A 23,775-nucleotide genomic window follows, 5' to 3' on the forward strand; every position below is an offset into this window, starting at 1 on the left:
AGCGCGCACAGACGCCAGTAAGCAGTCATTCTTCCTGCGCTCCGTATGGGAATGAAACGGGAAGAAACCGTAACATGAGGTCTAACATAACATCTGGCATGCACTTACACCGGTTTGCAGAGTATGGATGCAGATATGAATGTAGACAAAAGAACACCATTTGTATTGTCTGAACGCTTCTTTAGGAGAATCTCTGAAAGAAGCTCGCCTGGCCCATCTAACCTGCGTCATTTGCAGAATGGAGCTGTTGTCACGTTAGCGCCATAGTCTCAGTTCACGGCCTGTGGCATGGCTAACTCCAGCACCAGAACTTCCTTCACTTGACTTCTCTTGATGGGGCCGTCTGAAAATACTAATTTATTAAGAAGAAATTTGTGATATCATCAGCTTGCGTCGGAGAAAAGAGCACAGTCGAGTACAAATGGCGAACTCGTGTGGCTTACGGCCTGGTGTGAGCCTTTTGTAATTGAAACCACTTGGGTGGCCTGCTTGTCATGTGTCTTAAGTGTAATTGACTTGTGTAAGTGGCCTGTAATGAGCGCTTGTATAGTGTAGCGTCGTGTTTGTGTTGTTGATGAAGAGAGAGAGAGGAGAAGGCTAAACACCGTGCTGACACGTGGTCTAATACTCTCGAACAGCACCCAGAGTGGCCGATGGACCCGTCACATTACCTCATTCCCTGAGAGGAATGGAATTTAACGCAGAAGTGTACCTCGCGTGCGTCAGCGACCCCGGTTACGGAAGCGGGTAGCACCAGGCGACGGAACACAACGTGATGCGTCACACTGTTCAGAAGAGTCGAAGCTTGCCATACTCACCACGTTCCCGTTATATCACACCTGTTCAGCTTAAGACTTTCTGTTCCGCGTTATTTTCGGTTATCGTGCTTTTAATGCAGTAGTTTGGTTTCGCTGGGACACAAATCACTGTCAATACAAGGGGCCATCAAAAAGTTTTCTAATTGAGCGCGTTCCTGCAGCGTATATGCACTGCGGGTATGCAGGGTGAAAATTATTTAAACCGACAGACTCTGGGAGGTTGCACGGCACGCCAACACTAATATTTTTCTCTAATGTCATACTTTCCTGTGAGGATTTTTTAAACGGGTAGAGGGAGTTCTGTCTGGATGAAAATTAATTAAACTATCAAACTCTGGAAGGCCGCATGGGACAATGAAAACGCTTTTTCTAGTCTGTTGTCCTGTGAGGATAAAAAATAGTACAAACACGTTTTAATTATTTATTACCAAGAGAAAACGAAATTAACACGACACAATTACTTCAATTACAGAAGAGGTTCAAAAATGCATTCATTGGTTTGTACACAGCACAGAGGTTACACAGGTGGGTCATTTTCAGTCTAACACGGTCAAAGACAACAGGAGTGACCTTAATTCTTCGGGGTAACCAGAGCCTCTTCTCATTCAACTGGTTTTTTGTAAACAAGGTTGCACATCTCTCGTCATGCAAAGAAATGCAGAGGGGACAAATCAGGGAATCGAGTAAGCCATGATATAGGACCACCACTGCCAATCCACTTTTCTGGAAACTATCGGTTCAAGAAACGACGCAGAGGACGACTGTAATGTGCCACCGTTGTGGAATGCTGCTTCGTGATAACGTACGTCCCCATATCGCAAATGTTGTAGCGCAGAAATTACGCCATTCAGGAGCGAGACACTCGAGAACCAGCCCTATTTCCTGATCTCTCCCCGTGCCATTACCACACCTTCAGTCCCTTAAAAAAGGCCTTGAAGTGTCAAATATTCCTGTCGGCCGAGAATGTGCAGCATGCAGTTATAGACTTCTTCACGCAGCAGGACACGATGTTTCACCAAACGGGTATATTCAACCTGTGGTGTCGTTGAGATGATTCCCTCAACGCCCACGCCGATTTCGCCTTATTGGCATACCGACACTGGACTGTACAACGTTCGAAGCGAAACTTTTTGATCGCTTCTTATGTTTTGTATTTTGATTCTTCATACCTTTTCTTTAAAACGGACTCCAATAAAAGCAAATAAAACAGAGAATGCTAGGCATTAATATAGTTAAGTTCGTCTCAGGACGCAGTATCCCAGGATGCAGTATTGCTAATATTAAAATCTGCAGCACAGCTTGCTATAAGGTACGCCAGTTGAGCAGTCTTGCTGCTTCCCCCAATTGGTCTCTGTAGGGGCAGAGAACATTCAAAAGTACCCTTCAAATTTCTCGATTTTATCAAATTCAGTTTCATTGCTATTTATTGATATACGAAAATGAAAATATAATAATTTATGTTGTAAAATATGAAAGTATTTAAGAAATACTTTTCCTTATTCATAATGCACCCACTATAGAGCGAACAACATAAGGCGTTCTCTATACCTTCCCAATGGGACAGCAAATGATGTGTCAGTATTGGACGCTTACGTCCAAAGTCGACTTTAGTAAGGCTGATTTGTTTTCTGTTTAAATGAAATTTCATGCATTAGAGGCGGAGAGTACTGCTAATATTTATCCAAATATTTTAAATATAAAGTACGAATTTTGTTGTAGCATAGCTTGTGCATACTGGATAGTCAAGCGGAGAACTTAGGTGCGTATACACTAGTGCTAACAATAAATAAACAACGAGATACACGTATCTCAAGCGTTGCTGGCCATTATAAATTAGGACGAGAGTAACGAGGTGGGAGTAATTGCGAGGACATAGGTGGTTTACTCAATGCTCGAAGTCACATTACAGCGTAAATGTTGTTTCGTGTTTCAGCTCTTTGTACGAGTACGTTACGTTTTGACACTGAAATAAGGTATCAGTATTCCACTGTTTCCATATTCGACTATGGAGAACTGATAAAAAACATACTTAAATCGATCAGTGTACTCATACGATGCCAACAGTCAATAATACATACCGGCTCAAATTCCTGTATTCGGAACTAGATCACTACGTTATTAAGCTCTGGTGCAGAACACAGCCCGAGACTGAGGTATAACACACAACTGTCTGTGGAAGCAAGTTTTCATTCACAGAATTCCTATGTTGATCGTGCCTGATCCCGTCATTTCGCCCTAACAGTCAAATTGAATCTGCGTCTAAGATTTTATATTCAAACTCCCTTCACTTCAAGTTGAAAGCCAGCGCTGCGGTGGAAGGCGTAACATTACGGTTTGACGTCCCATCGACGGCGAGGTCATTACAGCCGGAGCACAAGCTCGAATTGGGAAGGGATAGGTAAGGAAACTGGGTGCCTCCATTTAAAAGAACAATCCCGGAATTTGCCCTAAGTGATTTAGGGAAATCATGGAAAACCTGTATCTGGATTTCCGGTTAAGGATTTGAACCGCAGCCTCCTTAAACACGGGTCGTACGTCTGATCAGTGCTCCACGTCGCTCTGTGCTACCAATGGGAATAGGCCTGGCCCTCGCAGCATTCTTCTATATGTTAACAACAACAGAGAATTCAGAAAAAAGTAACACAAAGTATTTCCACGAACTTCATTGCGGATAGGGCATTGATGTATAAGAATTTCGCACAGCCACTGCGAACAACTTTAAGTACGTTACTTTGTGTCCTCGTAAATTTAACACCTCTTTACGATGTAACTCGTTAATGAAAAATGGAACTAACCTGCGTTACAGTTTCTTAAACATGTCGTACGGGATGAATGTAATCACGACGCTAAGAGTCTGTAGTGGAATGTCAGTAGCCTTCTTTGCTTGTGGACAGCATCGGTCACTGTGATTGTCGCTACCCGACTATCATTCACATTGGCGAGTATAACAGACATACCGCATACGGAATACAGTGAAGGGGAAAGCAGTGAAGGACAGAGGTCGAGGTCATGTCGATATCGAGATTGCTAGAGGTGAATCTGGTCAAGAATGTGGCATAGAGTCGGCCGCGGTAGCCGTGCGGTTCTAGGCGCTGCAGTCCGGAACTGCGGGACTGCTACGGTCGCAGGTTCGAATCCTGCCTCGGGCATGGATGTGTGTGATGTCCTTAGGTTAGTTAGGTTTAAGTAGTTCTAAGTTCTAGGGGACTGATGACCTAAGATGTTAAGTCCCATAGTGCTCAGAGCCATTTGAACCATTTTTTGTGGCATAGAAATAACCGCGGCCTTATTACTGTAACTTCCAGGTTGTCACTGGAAGTGATTTACAGAATCAACGGGACGCCTTCATCAGGATGACCAAATAAGGATGTGAACCACCTTCTATAGACTGCGGATATGTCTTACGGAATTATCGGCTGCGAGGTGCCGCTGCAGCTATCTAAATCGGAAACGTTTGTATTCCTTGCACACGTCGAAATCTTACCGTCGCGAATTGTCAATTTTTTTTAAAGTTTTGCTGTTTGATACGAACGACTGTGAGGAGTACGAATAGAAATGAATGTAGTGTTTGTAATGTTGGTAACGCCGAGGGAGATAAGGGATATGCTCAAAGCTTGCATTTGCACGTAACCTCATCGTCTTGAATATCTCGACAATGGAAGAGCGTGGCGCCGAACCCAGCGTCACCATCAGACTTAGAGATAGTCGTGTCTGATACTTTTAGTCCGTGAGGCAATGCCCAATGGTTTCCGGTTTAGTCTAACGTTCCCTTCACACGGCGAATACAGACGATTAAATTTTCTACCACTGGCAAGAATGGAGCTAGTTATTGCAGCGTCGAACGCCATCGTAAATAGCGTGTATTGGCGACCTAGGGTACTGTAGTCATTCTTCCGACTAGTAACCCAGTGTCTTAACTAATCGGTCCGATATATTACAAAAGGAAATGGAAGAGAAGGGAAAAGTAGTAGGTGAATATGGAATGGGAGTAAGGAATGAAAGAGGAAGCCGCCTGGTAGAATTTTGCACGGAGCATAACTTAATCATAGCTAACACTTGGTTGAAGAATCATGAAAGAAGGTTGTATACATGGAAGAGGCCTGGAGACACTGGAATCTTTCAGATAGATTATATAATGGTAAGACAGAGATTTAGGAACCAGGTTTTAAATTGGAAGACATTTCCAGGGGCAGAAGTGGACTCTGACCACAATTTATTGTTTATGAACTGTAGACTAAAACTGAAGAAACTGCAAAAGGTAGTTATTTTGAGGAGATGGGACCTGGATAAACTGAAAGAACCAGAGGTTGTAGAGGGTTTCAGAGAGAGCATTATTGAAAGTTTGACAAGAATAGGGGAAAGAAATACAGTAGAAGAAGAATGGGTAACTTTGAGAGATGAAATAGTGAAGGCAAAAGAGGATCAAATAGGTAAAAAGACGAGGGCGAGTAGAAATCCTTGGTTAACAGAAGAAATATTGAATTTAATTGATGAAACTAGAAAATATCAAAACGCAGTAAATGAAACAGGCAAAAAGAAATACAAACGTCTCAAAAATGAGATCGACAGGAAGTGCAAAATGGCTAAGCAGGGATGGCTAGAGGACAAATGTAAGGATGTAGAGGCGTATATCACTAGGGGAAAGATAGATACTGCCTACAAGAAAATTAAAGAGACCTTTGGAGAAAAGAGAACCACTTGTATGAATATCAAGAGGTCAAATGGATACACAGTTCTAAGCAAATGAGGGAAATCAGAAAGGAGGAAGGAGTATATGAGGGTCTATACAAGGGCGATGTACTTGAGGACAATATGATGGAAATGGAAGAGGACTTAGATGAAGATGAAATGGGAGATATGATACTGCGTGAAGAGTCTGACAGAGCACTGAAAGACCTGTCGAAACAAGGCCCCGGGAATAGACAACATTCCACTAGAACTACTGATAGCCTTGGGAGAGCCAACCCTGACAAAACTCTACCATCTGGTGAGCAAGGTGTATGAGACAGGCGAAATACCCTCAGACTTCAAGAAGAATATAATAATTCTAATCCCAAAGAAAGCAGGTGTTGACATATGTGAAAATTACCGAACTATCAGTTTAATAAGTCACGGCTGCGAAATGCTTACACGAATTCCTTACAGACGAATGGAAACACTGGTAGAAGCCGACCTCGGGGAAGATCAGTTTGGATTCCGTAGAAATGTTGGAACACGTGAGGCAATACTGGACTGAACATCACAACAACAGCAACATGTTACAATACCGTTCAAGGTAGAGACTCCGGCACGAAATAAAGTATCCACATTGCGACTTTTTTCCTGTTTGAGGAAAATGCTGACGATGGGTTGAGATGATTACTTGCCGTGTTTCACAATTCCTGTTACAGGATTCTTAGTGTTGCAGAGGGAGATTAGTAGATAAAGTTTCGGTGAGGAACCCATGTCCAGAAATGTACCGTCAGAATGTCAAATAAGTTTGAAGATCGGATCAATTCCAAATCTCCAGCTTCACGGTACGCGCACAGGGAGACAATGGCCTCTGACCTGTGTGCTATACAGGAGCAGCTCCAAAAGGTGACCATGCTGATCGATGCACAAGGTGTATCTGCGACGCATGTTTTCATACACACGGTCCACTATCCCTGCTGCCGCCAGAACTCGTGCTAGATGGTTTTCTTCCGACTGTACATGCGTCATTTACATAAGACTCGTCATATGGCCCCACAAGAAAAACATCTGGTAGTGTAAATCCGGTGAGCATGGCGGCCAAGGAGTTAGTCCCCCTCGACCTATCCACCTTTCACCAAATGTCGTATTAATTTAGACACGGACGGGGACGAAATCGTGCTGGACTGAGTGACAGTGGCAAATCTTCCAATACTTTCACCAGCACCTCACTCGGGAATGTCAAGTAACTGTACCCGTTGGTCGGTACCGCGAAACGTGCGGCCCAATATGATGACGGTCAATGATAGCAGCCCGTATACTGATACCGAACCGTCTCTGGATCCATGTAAATGTATGGCATGAGGATTTCCATCATACAAGATGTGGCTGTTTGTGTGCGTACGGTGAAGTGGGAAATCTGAAAACGAGCCGATCCTAAAACTTATTTTATATTCAAACATGTCTTCCTTGTCATAACATTACCTACTAAACCACCCTCTGCTACCTCTGTAACGCTGTGATACGATTGATGACTTTTTACTAACGACAGATCACAGACGTAGTTCGAAGGTGGATTTGATCATCGGAGTGATTCGCTGGGCAGAGTCCTGTTCGATGTGGTACATACTTTTACCTTCCTCCGACCTTTGAACTGACTTCACCCGTTACAGGGGAAGCCACAGATTGCACGATTACCGTCTGTGAGGTAGAATTAAACTATGACACATGAACGCCAGTCGCAGGTTCGAATCCTGCCTCGGGCATGGATGTGTGTGATGTCCTTAGGTTAGTTAGGTTTAAGTAGTTCTAAGTTCTAGGGGACTTATGACCACAGCAGTTGAGACCCATAATGCTCAGAGCCATTTGAACCATTTTTTGAACGCCAGTCACTCTCCTATTCTGTCATTTTTCTCTGTATTCGTGCCGGGCTTACACCTCCAACTACTCTCTGGTAATCTCTATGCAAATTTCAACTTCTTACTGTATGTTGGGGTTCTTGGTACAGTGATTTTAATTGATAATAACTACCTGACTTTAGCTACGTATTTACCAGTTGTACATGGCGCTTGGAACTCTAATCAGTTTAACAATGCAGTGGATGACTCGAACTGTACCTCAAGCCAATACATTCAGCGGAGAGGGCGATAACCGTCTGGGCATTTCATGACCATAGTTAAGCTGCTTATCAGTCCGCCACCGCAGCTGAGTCTACCGACACTGTAGCTCAGCGTGTTCGGTCAGAGAGCAGGCTGGTCTCTGTAATAAAAAAAATTGAGTGAAGGGATCAACAACGAACTTCAGCGGATGTCATGTGGCGTCCGCTACGACCACACACAAAGAACAATAAGGATAAAAAAAAGTGGTCAGCGCGCCACCCTGTCATGCCGGGGAGCTCGGGTTCGATTCCCGGCTGGGTTGGAGATTTTCTCCGCTCAGTATTCATCTTCATTATTTCTTCCTCATCGACGCGCAAGTCGCCGAAGTGGCGTCACCTCAAAAGACTTACACCAGGCGATTGGGTCTACCCGCCGGGAGGCCCTAACCACGCGACATGTCATTTCAGCTTCTATTTACTTCTGTTCCATTAAAGCTTTAATTATTTCTCCTACAACCTTTTATTTCATCATTCAAACCATTTTTTTCAGTGAGATTGAACACAAACTGCATTTAATGAGAAAAGAGAGTGGTGATTTGTTTATATCGATATCAAAACGTGATTCTTTAAATTTATGTCATTTTATTATTATAAAACACAGCTTTCAATAGGAGGTTAGATAATACTGATTCTCGGTATGGGAACTATGGCAAATTTTACCTTATTTGAACTTCTACGTACAAAAGAAACTTCAGTTATGCTATGGGGTAGGGACGTGGATTAACTTCAGTGTTTTTCAGCCTAGCAGCATGCAACATAACATTCACACATGAACACATAAAAATACAGGAAAAAGGATAGTGGTGTGTGTGTGGTTGGTATTCCAAACAATTGCGCCAGCTTACATTATCGGAAAGCAGAGCCAAACGGAGATTATTGAGGGATTTTATCCAACTGCACATTGGTGAATACAAATTATATTTTAGACTATCACCGTATCTGATATCGTTTTCGTACAGCACGCTGTGGTGGATTGGATTAACAAATAAAATCTAACGCGAAGTTTAAAATCTAACATGCATTAATAAATTTGGCTTTAATGGGCTATTATTCCATAGGAAGGGATTGAAGCAAACCACTCGAACGAGCGTAGGCTAAGTAACAAACATTGGCGGGAGCTCATGAAGTCCGTTAGCATTCACAAAAGGAACTCACCGAAAATTACCCAATTTTTACGTAAGATTTGGCTGAGGGCCATCAAAATCATTAAATGGTACTGCAAGAAATTAAACAACACCAAAATCACTCTCGTTTTGAGTACACATGAATTACTGCTATACACTTGGTTTGACCTCACTTAAGTAAAAAAAAAAAAAAAAAAAGTTAAACTTAAAATAAAATGCTCACAAGAAGGGTACCAAATTTCTCTAAATCACTTTTAAAAAACATTATGACAATTTAACACATTTTGATACCTTACGTGGTCTTAGATTTCACTCAACCATGTGGTGAGCACGGTAGCTCCAAACAAACCAAAATTCATAAAATAACTGAAGAAATAGTCTGGCCTGGCTTCTGTTTTCCTTGAAAAACTTTTAACGTCATTAACCACAAGCAAAACTTTGAATTTCTACTTGTTAATCTCCATTCACAGAATTGGTGCAAAAATGTGCTCTTGGCTACGTTAGATAGAAACGTTGCATAAAATGCAACTTTATTCCACAAAAAGTATAACAATAATGCAACAGCCTGAACGAGCTCTCAAATGAAGAAATTTCAGCAGTAATTATGCACAAAACAGAGTGCAGAGCTGATGACCAACGCTCATTGCCAACGGTCAGAATTACAACTTGCCATTTACTCTATACCATCAAAATGATTTAAACCGTCTTCTAACACTTCCCTGACTACACTGACTCTAAACGACACATTGCGCACATTATCAAAGATGATGTAACTCATTTTTATACCTTTATCCACCTTACCAGCCAGAGCACCAAATCAGCGTCCACACTTCATGTGAGCCCATGAAACAGTGGGGACTTCCGGAGTCAACGTCTCCTTCTTCGAACTACTTGGAGAGGATTGTCTCATATTGGCTGTAGCCACCTGAGACCCCCTTCTCTCAATTCTGTCGAGCTTTTATGAAGCGCTTAGGTAATCTCTTTGCATAGCTTTCACCACAGGCTAAGCTTTGACAAATTCACTACACTTCAATTATCTTTATTTTAGAGAAAGAACGCAAAATCCCCAAGATTGACGAAGTTTTACAGAATCTCGAAATTATCGCGAACTTCGTTGAATCCACAACGAAACTCTGTCTCGAAATCTGGCAGAAGTCCCAAAGAGATTTTGGTCATATGTAAAGTACATCAGCGACAAAATGCAATAAATGCCTTCACTGGGCGATGACAATGGGGATGTCACTGATGACAGGGCTGCTAAAGCAGAGAGATCAAACACAGTTTTTCGAAACCCCTTCACCAAAGAAGACGAAGTGAATGTTACAGAGTTCGGATCTAGAACGACTGCCAACATGAGTAACTTGGAAGTAGATCGATAGAGAAGCAGCTAAAATCACATAATAAAGGTAAGGTCTCCGGACCAGACTATTAAACTTAAGAAAACGCTGCATGCGGAAAGATATGAACATATTTTACTGTATTGTGTACTGCTTAAGGAGAGGAACGGTTCGGAGACGACGATTGTCAAAATCAACATTCCTGAAATGGACTGGCCTGCCAGGACCCCCGACCTCAACCCAATGAAAAATTTCTAGGATTGGTTAGAGCGTCGACTTCGCTGCAGACCCCAGCGTCCAACGTCGCTCTCGAAGAAGGATGTGCTGCCCCATTCAAGTGTCCCCAGCATAGGTGATGGGTGGACGTGTCCCGTATTGATGTCCGCTAATAGTTTTTTGCATACTCTTCATCAAACATAGTCTGACATTGGACCTCTGGGCCACCAAGTTACAATCAGTCGACACCAGCACATGTAGAAGTGACGAAGTTCATGCGCTGAAGGTGTGGTTGCTCGCACGCAAGTACCCTGTTGGAAATTGTGGAAACTTTCATCACCAGTTTTTGGCAGCAAAACTGCTGTAACATTTCGGGCATAGTCACTATCTTTACCAAACGTTACACACCAAACGTTAGCAAGCAATATGTAATAATACTCCTCTTTTCGAGGGCTTACCAATGCCACTAAAAATTTTAGTATTTCACTCTAAAAACCAGGGTTGTTCCATCATCTTGGTAGATAATGAAATGAAGTTATGACTGTAGCTGATCATCAGTCTGTGCGTGAAGACCTGGTTTAAATTAGAAGCTTTCTCGCAATTCCTTATAGAATACACAGTGTTCGTGAGAGAAGGTGAAATTCGTAGCCAAGGTCGCTTCTATACAGCTTATATTGTCGAGTACCGGCTTCGGTAAGCTCGGTTACCATCTTCAGATCTCGATAAAAGGTTACTACATGTCTCCTATAGCAGCTGCAAAAGTACGCTTTCTCCAACATAATAGGTACGTGAGAGTCAAGGTGAACGATGCATCGGTAAGTCAAGGTTAAAACCACAATATACGGAGTAATTCACCAGATGTTCGTGTCCCATATCACACGCTACTGTGTACATCATTGCAGCCAGGCACCGCTAGACCGGCTGAAATGATGTTCACAGTAGTGTGTGGTAAGGGGCACGAGAATTCGGTGAATTACTCTTTATATTGTGGTTTTAACCTTGACTTACCGATGCATCGTTCATTTCGCGCATCACATACCTGACAATGGTTTAGAAAGAGTACTTCTACATCTGGTATAGGAGGCATGTCATAACCTTTTATCGAGACCAGGAGATGGTAACTATGCATACCGAAACCGGTAATCGATAATAAAGGTTGAAGAAGTTCAGCTTCTCTCAAGTAATTAACACTGATCGCCCCTTGCCACTCAAGATGAGTAAACTAATACATAATGTCTGTGATGATCCGACGATGGAATGGAGAAGTGGGCCACTTCTGCTCCCTCGGTGATAACTGAGAGGAGCAGGCTATCTGTCGTTGCTCTCCCCTCCTTTTAATTTCCTTAAAAGTCCACAGCAGCACAGCACAAGCACTCGACGCAATCATTAACACCACACAAATGCTCTCGATTAAAAAAACTCTGTCGTAAGTAGTATCTTACGTTAACATCTTAATATTTCCTACAGTTACCGGTGAAAACTTGTCATTTCGTCTGTACTGAAAATACTAACTTAGCACGAAGTTGGCCAAATAGCGTTGAAACATATGACAGAAAGAACCCACGTTATTCCGGAGAGAGGTAAAGATGTTGTTAATTGGATTCTATTTAGGTGAGATGTGTGTTAAGGTTTTTGCTTCACTGGACACACGCAGGCTTGGGCCGTAGCTGCATACTCGTCAACCGAAGGCCGCCCACTGTTGCTGGAATTTGTAGCCGCTCGTGGCAGGCTTACTTGCGAGAGTGCTTCCGCATCGGTCCTGTCACCATCGATTACGTTAGAGACAGAGTACTGACTTGGGTCGTTTGGAACGTCCGTGGTGTTGTTGAAGGAATCATCAGTGTATTTTAGAAAAATATCTGCGAAGGCAGTAAAAGGGTTTAATTGTTCCCTTCCGAAATACACCAGTGTCTTAACCACAGAGTTGTCTCCTCTCCGTTTTGCAAGTTTTCTTGGCAATGTACGAGAAACCTCGCAGTGCCGTTAGCCTGCACCCCCTCCCATTCCACATACGTTTACGAAATATTTCTTTGCAAACATTAGCAAGTGATGCGTCACAATACTCCTCTTTTCAAGGACTTAATAATATCACCAAATAGTTTGCGACTTTTCTCTAAAACCATAGTTGTCTCTTCATATCGGTAGATAAGGAAATGAAGTTACTAACCACGCAGTAAACTACTCTCTGCTCTTGGTGCCGTCCCTTACCGTGCATTTCATTTCAATATCTCGCAACGTTCATGATGGGTCAGGGTCGCCCACGTTTCGATGGGCGTCCTGTATACATTACAATTACGTTTGAACACTGTCAGCCTTCTGTCTAACTGGAGAAAATTTGATAAAGGAGTTCTCATAAACAAAATCAGGTGTTACATAAAAAGAATGACAAATTCGTGTCCTTCTATAGTTTCCATGGGACATGTCGTTTCTTCGTGAGATACACTTCAGTCGAAAATCTTCCCCAAAAAGTGAAATTACCAATCAGATTTACTGGAATTGCTTTATGAACCTCGACACTTTCCTCAACGGTCTGTGAGAAGAAAATTGGAAAGGAATTTTACACTCAGCGTCATAAAAAGAGCTGCACCCAAAAGGACCTGAACGAACCACTGGAGAATGGGTGGGTATGTTGCATACCATCAGCTATACCAATGATTACTTTCCAAGGTCCGGCTGGGCACTCGGGGAGCGTGTGTGGGGCCGTGACGTCGTGCCCGTCGGTTGCTCTAAGAGCGCCCTAAGCAGCCGTGCCGGCGAGTACGACAGCGGTTAGCATCACCTGAACGCGCACTACGACCAGGCTAGATGAGTCCGAGAGGGGACGTATGGTGGGGCTGCAGGAAGCTGCGTGGTCACATCGCCGTATTGCGCGCCACACCGGCCGTACAGACACCACCATTGTCTGGATAGAGGAAGGCATGTAAGCATGACAGGTGGGATCTGGGCATCCGTCAAGCATCACAAAGAGGAAGCATCGGCGAATTGTTCACCACGCACGAGCTGGTCCAACGGCAACGATAGGGACCGTTGAGCGTGCGATCCTGCTTTCTCTGCGACCCCCCGTAAGTTTTTGTACCGTCGGCAGGCGACTGCATGACGCAAGGCTCGCCACACGCCGACCGTTACGGCACATGCCACTTGCACCCCCGCAACGTCACACACCACTCTCGTGGTGTCCGCAACGACGGACATGGGACCCTGCAGACTGGCAGTAGGTCATCTTTCGAACAGGTGTTGCTTCTGTCTCGGTGGTGACAGCCACATGGGCCGTGCCTGCATAAAGAGTAGTTCGTGGTCTCCATTCCGCCAACTGGTGTGATGGTGCTGGGAGCGCTATATTAAGTTGGCCGTTCACCGTTAGCGTTTCCAACGGGCTGTGGGACAGCTGCACGTTACATGGATGATCCTGCAAACGGTAGCTCTGCTGTTCAGGAGGACCCACGCCCATGCCCTGAGGTCAGCTCTCTTCCTCATACCGCTGCCACCTCCCTAGAATTCCCTGCAGTTGTGGATACTTTGTCGTGGCCAGCGGCATCGCCCGATTTCTCCACGATCGAGAATGTGTGGCGTGCCATGGAATGTGCGATGGTGTGACGATGTTTGGTTTGTGGGGCGCTCAACTGCGCGGTCATCAGCGCCCGTACAAAGTCCCAATACGAATGATAACGATGATAAAATGATGAGGACAACACAAACTCTCAGTCCCCAGGCAGAGAAAATCCCCAACCCGGTCGGGAATCGAACCCGGGACCCCGTTATCCAGGGACAGCAACGCTACCAACTAGACCACGAGCTGCGGGCAGTGTGTCATCAGGATTCCAGCTCCACCCACCAATTTGTGGGATCTGCACGCTCAGGTGCAAGTGGCATGGATGGAGTATTACAGGACATCATCTGACACTTGTAAAACTCTATGCCGTGACGTCCAGCCGCTTGTATTCACAACCGTAGGGGCCCGACACCATAGCAACATGTACATTTTGTGGGCGTGTCGTGCAACACATGTTCGTCCTTCACAGTTGAAAGTGGAAACGTATCATATGTGTTGTACCACCTGTCTGCCTGCCAACAATGATAGTAATTCTCCTTGTTCTTCTGGGTGCAGCCATTTTTATGACGATGAATGTATATCGCGATAGGTTTTGAATATTTGAGGTTTGAACTTATGATATACCTTTAAACTCAATAGGCCTTACTATAAATAGTAAAATTTTGATACACAACGAGTGACCGATCGCACTGAACTTGCAGATTGTTTGGTAAGTATCGAAAAAATGGATCCTTGTCACATTTGTACCTTTATGCGAAGATCAGCGTTTTCGAAGGCGAGCTTCAGTTCAACTGTCGCGAGATGTCCTTCGGCCACAAACGTTTCCAGAGCATCTAAAACGTTTGTACAGACGGTCTTTGTCACTTGATAGTGTCAATGCAATGAATAGGTAGATTATATTTGCAAATACGTGAAGGAATTATATTATTTACTTCTCACGTTGGTATATTCTGACGCTATATAGCTGTTTCTTTCCTTTTTACATGTAAGTGAACTATCCAGTTAAATAAAGGGTTAGGATTCATCAACGTTTTCAGATTATACAGATGTAGAGTAAACTGGCGACGACATTTTTATTGCAAGTAGAGACCCTTTTAATCAGGGCACTGAACGACTTATATCGCATATACTGAGAATGTTGCGGACGCTACTTCAGCTACAAAACATTCAGTATTCTTAACACAGAACTTGTTTCATTCGTAAATTAACGGTCTCATACTTTTGTTGAAATGAAACCGAATCGTCTTTAGATCTGAGTGATGTGGGCGTTCTGAAATAATTAAGCAGAATAAAAGTGTCCCTCGATTAAAAAACTACCTGCAAAAATTTGTGTAGTATTTGGGGAATACTTTTTTTACTACGGTAGCTATTTACGTGACTGAATCTTGATAAATTACCAGCAGACAGAACAATTCGCGGGTGTACTTCAGTTTCTCGGTGTTCAACGTGTACAAAATTTCGAATTATTCATTCGTCAGCGCACCTGATGACAGCGATGGGGTTGGTCGCCAAAATGGTGTTACCGTTGAACACCGAGTGCCGTCAGTACACCTGTGCACGTTCTGCCAGCAACTACTCCGGGAGATAGTAAGGGATCACAAATTACGAGATGTTCATAATGCAGTATGGCTGATGAATAACCGCCTCCCCAGGAAAGGTCGCTATTGCACGCCTGTGCGGTGGCGCTCCACTCGGATGTAAGCCGTTTCGAACCGTGGTGGTGGTGGATGAAATTTTCACTGCTAGTATTTGGCCAGCAAGAGAAGTCGTGTCATGACGTTCGTGATCATCAGACTTCACGCCAATACCCAGAATTAAATTCGAAACCTCTTGACAGTTTCTCACGAAATGAGGGCACGTGACACGGCTGCTGGTTGTCCGCTCGTCGGATGCGGACGCTAAGCTCGACGACTCTCTCGGTGCTTCTCCAGAGCAATAAGCTACGGCTGGCACCGGGTTTCACCGTCTCCCTTCTCTCATCGTGATTATACAACAAGAATATAACAGCACCACACTCTACACGTATCCATTACACTCATCTACACTCCAAAAATGCACATAAGACATAATTCGCACATATTCATAAGGGAAGAGCCATTGCGCTGTTGGCGGAAGGAAACTCTACCACTAGGCAACTGAACCTACCTCTTGTGGTCTCTCAGCCAACAGTGCCATATGACTTTACTTTCAACATGATGAAAACCTTTCCGCCATTATGAGGTACCATGTTAACAACAATATAATATTAAACTACTTCAAATTGAGCTACGCAAAAAGTGGATACTTAGTAACAAAAGGGTTTTTCGGTTAAGTGCTGAACATATGGTATTCCACGTATACAGGGTGGTCATATACAGTCTGAGAAGCTTGTAAGGGTGTTGCCAGGTAGGTTGTGCTGAGAACTAACCGTAATGAAAAAAAAAAATCGATATGTTGCACCGGTCCCGAGTTACTTAACATTGAAGTAGCCAATCAGGTCGTTGCGAGTAAATTCAAGCGGCCCGTCAGATACAGTACAATTAGTGTGAGTTGTCCCCACAGCGTAGATGATAGCGCATGAGACTGCTCAGCCTTTGGCTCGGGTGCGATGCTCACTACGGTCCAATTTCCAATTTTTGTATCGCTCTCTTGATCTGTTTTAGGAAAACGAACGAAGTTCTCGTTTGGCGACATCGTCTCTGGCGGATCTCTTGAATTTGCGCTCACAACGGCCTGATTGGCTAACTTCAATGCTAATTAACTCGGAAACGGCGCAACGTATCGAATTTTCTCTTAATAATTATTTGTCAGCATAACCTACCCTGCGACACCCTTACATGTTTTTCAGACTATTTCTGACTACCCTGTATAACACCATCATTCTATCATTTTCATTATTCACCTATTTTTATGTATTATCTACAACTGTCTTGTTTTATTATGGTTTGTCATAGTACCTAAATAACAGTGGAATTGGAGATACACACATAGTAGCTTGTAGCACCCACTTCCCCCCTGATGACAGCGGCGAGGCGACTGTAATTGAGTGCTCGAGACACCAAACACGTTGGGGAGCCGTCAACTGCCACCAGCAACTGACTTAGATTATTCTGACTTGATCTACGGCATCCACAACTCGTTATATAACGTCTAGACATTCCCAGTACGATTGCGGTTAGTGACTGGGAGGGGTGTGGGGGGGTATTGGAACGACATTAACACACACTAGTTTCCGTGGAGAGGTCCGGCCCCGGTAGCTGAGTGGTCAGCGTGACGGAATGTCAATCCTAAGGTTCCGGGTTCGATTCCCGGCTGGGTCGGATATTTTCTCCGCTCAGGGACTGGGTGTTGTGTTGTCCTAATCATCATCATTTCATCGCCATCGACGCGTAGGTCGCCGAAGTGGCGTCAAATCGAAAGACCTGCACCAGGCGAACGGTCTACCCGACGGGAGGCCTTAGCCATACGACATTTCATTTCATTTCCGTGGAGAGTCCATCAAACTATTCTGACAAAGCACGGCTGCGATGGCGTGGTACACAGTTTGTCACTGTCTCTGTCTCTCACTAGTCAGAAAGTCAACAGTGATGAAATTTAGAAATTTATGTATCTAACAATATAAACACTCCTACTAAAAAAAGGTTTTGCGGTGACATGTCCTACAAGAAGCCCCCTTTCCCCCTTCCCTCCAGCTTCTGGACCCGCGCCTGCGTCTTTCTGAAAGTAGAAGCGGAGGCACTTGGTCGGACAGCAGGTTCGTCCATGTGAGAGGATGACAGATGCATCGCGTGATTGCACTCTCACTCTGTCATCGGCGTGTACCGACGTATATCGCTACCAGTCACTCCACGTGACCTTTTTCCGTGCTTGGAGTGTGTTCTAGCGGCCATGCTAATTTCTGTATCCCGTGAGGCGCTATGAACACAGTCACGGTTGCTCACTGTTTGGTACCGTCCAGCGTTGAATTAGCGAGTGATCTGTTGCACTGTGTCCCGTCTGTACACGACTCTCCTCATCACAGCATTGTTTCTTAAGATCTGTTGAGTATTGTGGTGGTGGTTTCGCCCGAATCGTTGTACCTATAGTACTGTCTTTATTTGGTGGCACGTGACAAAGGCAGTACCTGAACTACCTCGAAGGCACTACTTCAGGCAGCCTTATTTGGTCCCAGTCAAAGGCACTGCCGTCACGTGCCTTCCCTATTCTGCGTCCGTTACCGAGGGTTCAAAAAATGGTTCAAATGGCTCTGAGCACTATGGGACTCAACTGCTGAGGTCATCAGTCCCCTAGAACTTAGAACTACTTAAACCTAACCTAAGGACACCACACACATCCATGCCCGAGGCAGGATTCGAACCTGCGACCGTGGCGGTCGCGCGGTTCCAGACTGTAGCGCCAGAACCGCTCGGCCAACAGCGGCCGGCGTTACCGAGGGGTCTCTCTCCAATATCACTGTTCCTAATCCGATTGTTTATGAGCACGTAATACAACAATGACATTTTATATTTCAGGTTTGTTATATTTTCTTATGTGAAAAATCCAAATTATTTAATTAGAAACAAGAGTAACATAATAGTCATGAAGCTACTGCTCTGATACTGTACAAATAGCTGTTCCACCATTCACCCTAGGTCGAGGCACAGTTTTTCTGTAGGAAAGATACTACGTGCCCTACGGATGAATAAAAATGGCGCCGGCAGCGGTGACCGAGCGATTCTAGGCGCTTCAGTCGTGAACCGCGCGACTGCTACGGTCGCAGGTTCGACTTCTGCCTCGGGCATGGATGTGTGTGATGTCCTTAGGTTAGTTCTAAGTTCTAGGGGACTGATGACCTCAGATGTTAAGTCCCATAGTGCTCAGAGCCATTTTTGAATAAAAATGGCAAGTAAGTTAACATTTCTTACATTCCTAATTCCTAATTAATTATTAATAATACGCGCTCCTAGTTTCTTAACCAGTGTAGATTCTGTTCACTGTCAGTAAAATGTAGTATCTCACACACAGATGTTTCATTTGATGAGTGGAAATAAAATCTCTGACCTATGCCTTTATGTAAAATTTTATATCGTTCGCAACCGGTTTTTAGTTCACATGTTCTTCATGAAGTTGTTACACGGTCTGTTGTATAATTTAGACCGGTTTCTCCAACTCTCGGGTTGCTGGGCTTCTATTCGGAAGATTTCCACCAGTGGTTATCAGTGCGTCAGATTTTAACTCCGTTTATCATACTTTATTTTTCTAGTGCGTTGAACACGAATGCCAATATGTTTGCATCGCAACAGATACGTCCCAAGTGACGTCTACAGAAAATTGATGACTGAAATTTAAAAAAGTCATATCATAATTGTAAATAAGTGACTGAGGAATGTGGTGTGGTGGTCGACTGCACTCGTAAGTAGCAATGTTGGCTTCAGCCCAGCGATAGTTGCCTGTGACTTCATTAAATCGTTTCATGTGAGAGCCAGATGATTCCATATATTAGGCAGTGTCCTTCTCAATAATCCTCCATTCGACAGATTGCTCTTCACCTCACAACCTGGCTGCCAATAAGACGTTAAATTCTAATCTTTCTTCCTCCCGGATGAAAGCGCATTTTGTTAGTCCTCAGAAATGGTCGCCCGTTCGTGCACTCGAGCGAGTAACTCCACCGTCAGTTGACCAAAATTTTAGATTGGGAACTGAGCTATTGCGACACTTATCACTTAAATGAACAAATAAGTAAACACACAAAGGATACTGCCAACTGATACGCAGCTCAGTGGACTCAGTGGACGGAAACCTTTCTGTGCAATCGCAGCGACTGTGACAAAGAGAAAATGAGTCGTGGAAAATAAACTAACTCGTAGGATTTTAAACGACAAACATCAATACTAAACACCTGATAAGATGGAGAAAATTACACGATGGAAAGAGGAAGTGTAGTTTCTATTTGTACAAAATGGAAAAAGCACAGACAAAGATTTTAGAACTTAAATAACGCGGATCTAAATGGTGATAGACTGTACATACTGGTAAAGATGCGGCAGCCGGCACGAACTGCTGGCAGCGGGAGCGGCGGTACTCACCTCGCTGGTCGGCGTCCGGCGCTGCACTGCGCTGGCTCGCCTGCCGGCGGCTATCAGCGCTGCCCCCTCCAGACGGTGAGCGCGTCACGCCCGCCTACAACGCACCCACCTCCTGCGGCGACGGCCACAACTGATAGCAAAACTACACACACTAATACACTAATAGCATTTCTCGACCATTTGCTGATGCTCCTCTCGCGTGCGACAAACCGCTGACAGCTGGTGGCAATAGCAGTCGATCGCTGTAAGGGTGTCGTAATGAGGACCATCGACGTCCTTCAGTCTTCACTACTATAAAATTAATTTTTTGAATAGACGGAAACTGAAAGAAAGTTATTTTCTGCACTCCGATAAAAACGAGTAAAAAATATTATTTTTCAGTTGTTTGCTCATTCTGTTACAATTTTGCGACTGAAATCGTGTTAGCATTATGTAAAAGACAATGGCTAGTCATACAGTTTTAAATGACATATTGGGGAAATAAAATTACATAATTAAATTTTATTTTTTCTAGATACGTATCTGCGCTTCTCGTATACAGGGTGTTACAAAAAGGTACGGCCAAACTTTCAGGAAACATTCCTCGCACACAAATAAAGAAAAGATGTTGTGTGGACATGTGTCCGGAAACGCTTAATTTCCATGTTAGAGCTCATTTTAGTTTCGTCAGTATGTACTGTACTTCCTCGATTCACCGCCAGTTGGCCCAATTGAAGGACGGTAATGTTGACTTCGGTGCTTGTGTTGACATGCGACTCATTGCTCTAAAGTACTAGCATCAAGCACATCAGTACGTAGCATCAACAGGTTAGTGTTCATCACTAACGTGGTTTTGCAGTCAGTGCAATGTTTACAAATGCGGAGTTGGCAGATGCCCCTTTGATGTATGGATTAGCACGGGGCAATAGCCGTGGCGCGGTACGTTTGTATCGAGACAGATTTCCAGAACGAAGGTGTCCCGACAGGAAGACGTTCGAAGCAATTGATCGGCGTCTTAGGGAGCACGGAACATTCCAGCCTATGACTCGCGACTCGGGAAGACCTAGAACGACAAGGATACCTGCAATGGACGAGGCAATTCTTCGTGCAGTTGACGGTAACCCTAATGTCAGCGTCAGAGAAGTTGCTACTGTACGAGGTAACGTTGACCACGTCACTGTATGGAGAGTGCTACGGGAGAACCAGTTGTTTCCGTACCATGCACAGCGTGTGCAGGCACTATCAGCAGCTCATTGGCCTCCACGGGTACACTTCTGCGAATGGTTCATCCAACAATGTGTCAATCCTCATGTCAGTGCAATTTACGGATGAGGCTTCATTCCAACGTGATCAAATTGTAAATTTTCACTATCAACATGTGTGGGCTGACGAGCATCCGCACGCAATTGTGCAATCGCATCATCAACACAGATTTTCTGTGAACGTTTGGGCAGGCATTGTTGGTGATGTCTTGATTGGACCACATGTTCTTCCACCTACGCTCAATGGAGCACGTTATCATGATTTCATACGGAATACTCTACCTGTGCTGCTAGAACATGTGCCTTTACAAGTACGACACAACATGTGGTTCATGCACGATGGAGCTCCTGCACATTTCAGTCGAAGTGTTCGTACGCTTCTCAACAACAGATTCGGTGACCGATGGATTGGTAGAGACGGACCAATTCCATGGCCTCCACGCTCTCCTGACCTCAACCCTCTTGACTTTCATTTATGGGGGCATTTGAAAGCTCTTGTCTACGCAACCCCGGTACCAAATGTAGAGACTCTTCGTGCTCGTATTGTGGACGGCTGTGATACAATACGCCATTCTCCAGGGCTGCATCAGCGCATCAGGGATTCCACGCGACGGAGGGTGGATGCGTGTATCCTCGCTAACGGAGGACATTTTGAACATTTCCTGTAACAAAGTGTTTGAAGTCACGCTGGTACGTTCTGTTGCTGTGTGTTTCCTTTCGATGATTAATGTGATTTGAAGGGAAGTAATAAAATGAGCTCTAACATGGAAAGTAAGCGTTTCCGGACACATGTCCACATAACATATTTTCTTTCTTTGTGTGTGAGGAATGTTTCCTGAAAGTTTGGCCGTACCTTTTTGTAACACCCTGTATACAAGCCTCACGACATAGCACCGTAGCAACACGCTAGAGGGCCAAATCAAAATAGTGAAGTCCATTTCCATTTTTGCCATTGGGCTGCGCAAATTTTTTGGCTCCTCTTTAGGCATGCTGCGGTACTGTGGCGTGTGGTTTTGTGTTCTATGTATATAAAAAAAGTCCACTGAATACAAAACGGCAGAAAAATCGGCAATATCAGCGTGAAAACCGGGTCAGGGTGTGAAGTCAGAGAGACGAAGCGGGTCACTGATTCAGTATGAAACGTCCCCTTTTGAACAATTATACATGACTGTGTTTAAACTGACACACAATATTTTTAGCGCAACGCAATCTGACTTTCAAAAATCCCTACAAAAGAATGGCCCTGACTAACATTAACCTATACCTTTCCCAAATCACTTACCTCACAAAAATCTTCGTTAGTGAAGCTACAGTAATACAGCGAGCGCCACTACTGCCAGCTAAATAAAAGATTCGAACTACCGAAGGCACTAACTACTGATATGCATAGTTAGCAAATGAAAGATTTTGATAGAGAACAAACAATGTATTTACCTTACTAGTGTTCAAAAGTCATAATATATATAGCAGTTCATGACAACCAGTCTTACAAATTTCAAAACTCCGCCATCTCTCTCCCCACATCCACCACTGCTGGCGGCTCACCTCCAACTGCGCAACGCTACGCGCTGTTCACAGCCAACTGCCCAACACTACAATGGCACACAACAATGCAAACTAGCCACAGACTGCACACAGCACAGCCAGTGATTTTCATACAGAGCGCTACGTAACGTTGCCAATAAGAAAACATAAACAGCTTACTTACATAGCCCCCATGCTCCCCACAAAAAATTTTACAAATTGTTTTGGGCAGTGGCCAATAATGATTTGATAAAATTTTTCATAATTACAATAACAAAGATATCAAATGCACACACTTAGTGGTACAATGTTGGTCAAAAGCTAAAATTTTCTCACAGTCCATAAAGATAGTCCTGATCATTCATCACAGTAAAATTGCAGTGTTTTTCTCAAAGTCTGAGCAGTAAAAGAAAATGCACACGGAAGTAGTGGATTTCCATGCAGTCTTGAAGAAGTAGTGTTGTCCTTCCAACGGAAAGACAGTGCTGACTCTTGACATGCAGACAGGTAATGGGCCACAACAGAGCAAACCCACCGCAGAGTCAGTCGAAGTTTTGAAGAATACTGGTAGGTAGGTCATCACAGAGCAGACCTACTGTAGTCCTGGTAGAAATTACGATACTGTAGTCCTTGTAGAAATAATGGTATTGGTGGGTCATCAAAGGCTCAGACCCACTGTAGTCCTTGTAGAGACGGCCAGCAGCCATCTGTTGCGACTGTGCAGGTGCACAATCACCATCGAAGAGTCTTGCGGGGAATATAGCAAGTCTATAAACCACCACTTGTCCACTCAAAAAAAAATTTTTTTTGAAATGTCCTTAGAACCAGCAATGCTGTTATCCAGTCCCTTGCTGAATTATTAACACATGTGCAAACACTAACAGTCCCAACTTCTCACATATTGTCCATATACTATGACCAACAGAAACGTATGCAGTGAAATGTAACTTAATTTGAAGAACTGGCTTTCTATACAATTATAAATTTACAACATAATAATACAATTACAAAGGTACAAAATACATCATTAAAGAACGTAATAGTACAGATAACATTTGTAGTAATACAGGCTTTACAAAAGAATAGAAATAGACA

At 43.9% G+C, this 23,775-nt stretch overlaps 1 protein-coding gene across 1 annotated transcript in view; it reads right to left on the reverse strand.

Annotated features, from left to right (window-relative positions):
• LOC126249510 (facilitated trehalose transporter Tret1-like) overlaps window positions 1–19,947 on the reverse strand; it is a 353,193-nt gene extending 333,246 nt beyond the window's left edge. The window contains exon 1 of the mRNA XM_049951161.1: window positions 19,916–19,947. The gene's annotated coding sequence lies outside the window, so the exon portion shown is untranslated. The remainder of the gene's footprint in view (window positions 1–19,915) is intronic.
• Window positions 19,948–23,775: the final 3,828 nt, after the last annotated feature.

This window comes from Schistocerca nitens, chromosome 3 (genome assembly GCF_023898315.1).
Source record: "Schistocerca nitens isolate TAMUIC-IGC-003100 chromosome 3, iqSchNite1.1, whole genome shotgun sequence".
Taxonomy (NCBI): domain Eukaryota; kingdom Metazoa; phylum Arthropoda; class Insecta; order Orthoptera; family Acrididae; genus Schistocerca; species Schistocerca nitens.